The sequence below is a fragment of the Gekko japonicus genome, unplaced genomic scaffold, assembly GCF_001447785.1.
Source record: "Gekko japonicus isolate JY-2015 unplaced genomic scaffold, Gekko_japonicus_V1.1 scaffold4011, whole genome shotgun sequence".
Taxonomy (NCBI): domain Eukaryota; kingdom Metazoa; phylum Chordata; class Lepidosauria; order Squamata; family Gekkonidae; genus Gekko; species Gekko japonicus.
In genome coordinates this window covers 100,308-102,600 of record NW_015165358.1, presented here as the reverse complement: position 1 = coordinate 102,600, position 2,293 = coordinate 100,308, and positions in this window count along the sequence as shown.

Below are 2,293 nucleotides of genomic sequence, written 5' to 3'. Positions count from 1 at the left end.
CAGAGTAGAATTTTTGCTCACAGGACTCCACAGCTCAGAGGGAGCATTGAGTCTGAGAGGGAGCATTTGCAGGGGAGGGGAGGGTTGGATGGATGGATGGATGGATGGATGGATGGATGGATGAGGAAGGCAGAATGCCCTTTTGAGGGGGGAGGGGTGGGGCCAAATGCTCCTGAGCCTTGAGGGAGCCAAGCCAGTATCTTGAATGGTGCCCTGAATCCCATCTGCAGAGACGTTCACTCCAGGGACTGACACAGAAAATGTGCCTGGAGCACAAAGGGTTTCCTCCCCTTGTTTTTTCTCTCCCTTCCAGGCAGGAGTGGAAATACACCCGGGATGCCTCCTCCTCCGCTGTCCCCTCTGTGCGCTGGAGGGAGAAGAGCCGCCATGCAGCCAGCCCAGGTATTTTTTTTTGGGGGGGGTAACATTGGTGAGACGCGTGGCAGAGAGTAAGGATGCTTTTTCTCTCTCTCTCTTTTTTAAACACTTTATTAGGATATAATAAATCAAGTCCAACATTTGTTATACATTTATACCAATCTACATCCTATCCACTTCCCTTCCCCCCCACACATAGCTTCCCACAGTACTCCAACCTCCTGTTCATTTCTTAAAAGTTTCTTACTCCCGCCCATTTTTCTTTACACAAATAGTAGGTAACATTCCTTTCATTTTGATTCTTACATTTTCCTCTATACTTTTTGATCTTCATTAATTTTCAATAATTGTTAAAGCAAAGCAAACTGTCTTTTACATCCCAATATTTTTCTAGATAATCTTTTTTTTAATGTTTTATTTTGCCTTTTCATAAAACCAAAAACATCATTTTATGTTACAAAGTTTGTTCAATTATGGAGTCATTCACTATACTTCTACATTGATCCACTTATACAGACGTTCCCATCTATACAAAAACATTCTATCCTTCTGTCCTTGAAGAATTAAAGTTAATTTGTCCATCTCAGCTATTTCTAATAACCTATGTACTAAATCCTCATGATTTGTTATATATTCTTGCTTCCAATGTTTGGCTATTATTATCCTTGCGGATGTTAATATATAAATTATCAGATACTTATCTTTCCATCTTATATTCTCTGGTAACATGTTCAGCAGCATCATTTCCGACGATAGCTCTATCTCAATCTCAGTTATTTCTAAGATTATCTTCTGCACCATTTTCCAATAACCACGTATCTTTACACATTCCCACCACATATGGAAAAAAGTGCCCACTTTGCATTTACATTTCCAACAGTTCTTACTAAATGTAGCATCACATTTGGCTATTCTATCCACCAGATAATCTTTAAAGTCTTTCCAGTCTGCAAAAAAATTCTTCTGCTTCCAAATGATTTAATTTCCTTGTCATTTTGTCCATTTCCGCCATAAAAAGTAGTTTCTTAATCCACTCTCCAATTTCTGGCACTTTATCTTGTTTCCAACATTGAGCGTAGGTCAATGTTCTTTTTGCCACATTGACCTCTTCCATCTTAAGTCCCAGAAGTAATATTTCAGGTTCTTTCTTACATTTGCAGTTCACAATTTTTTTCAATTTCCGCATGTATTTCAACCCAAAACTTTTTTGCTCCTTCACAAGTCCACCACATATGATCAAACGAGCCCTCTACCTTTTTGCATTTCCAACATTTGCTTGACATATTACTATTCATATTGGCAATCTTTTTTGGTGTCATATACCATCTATACATCATCTTGTAACAATTTTCTTTTAAAATATTACATGTTGATATTTTCATTGCACTCTTCCATAAATATTCCCAAGATGACATCATTATTTCTTTATTCATATTTACCGCCCTCAGAGGATCGGACTTCTTCCCGTTGATTCTAACGCTCCCCTCTGGGAAGGCAGAAGAACGGTCACCCCCTTGTGTGGGATCATTTTTGCTGTGAAATCTCCCATGGAAACCTATTTAGTCCTTTATCATCTGGACATCTCCGGCCTCTTCCCCAGAAGGCTGCTGGCCCCACTGTGGCTGAGGACGGCCCCTCTTGCTTTCAAGATAATCAGAAGGAGGGCGGGGGGGGGGAGATGTCCCCAGGGGGCTCTTCTTGCCACCTCTTCCTGCTGCTATGAATTGACTCTCTCCGTTTTTGGCTTCCCCCCACGGACCAGCTTTCCAGTGATGTAAAGAAAGGCCTCCTTTGGCCAGTTTGGTGTAGTGGTGAAGTGTGTGGACTCTAATCTGGGAGAACCGGGTTTGATTCGCCACTCCTCCGCTTGCAGCTGCCTTGGGCAAGATGACCTTGGGCAAGCCGTGGTTCTGAC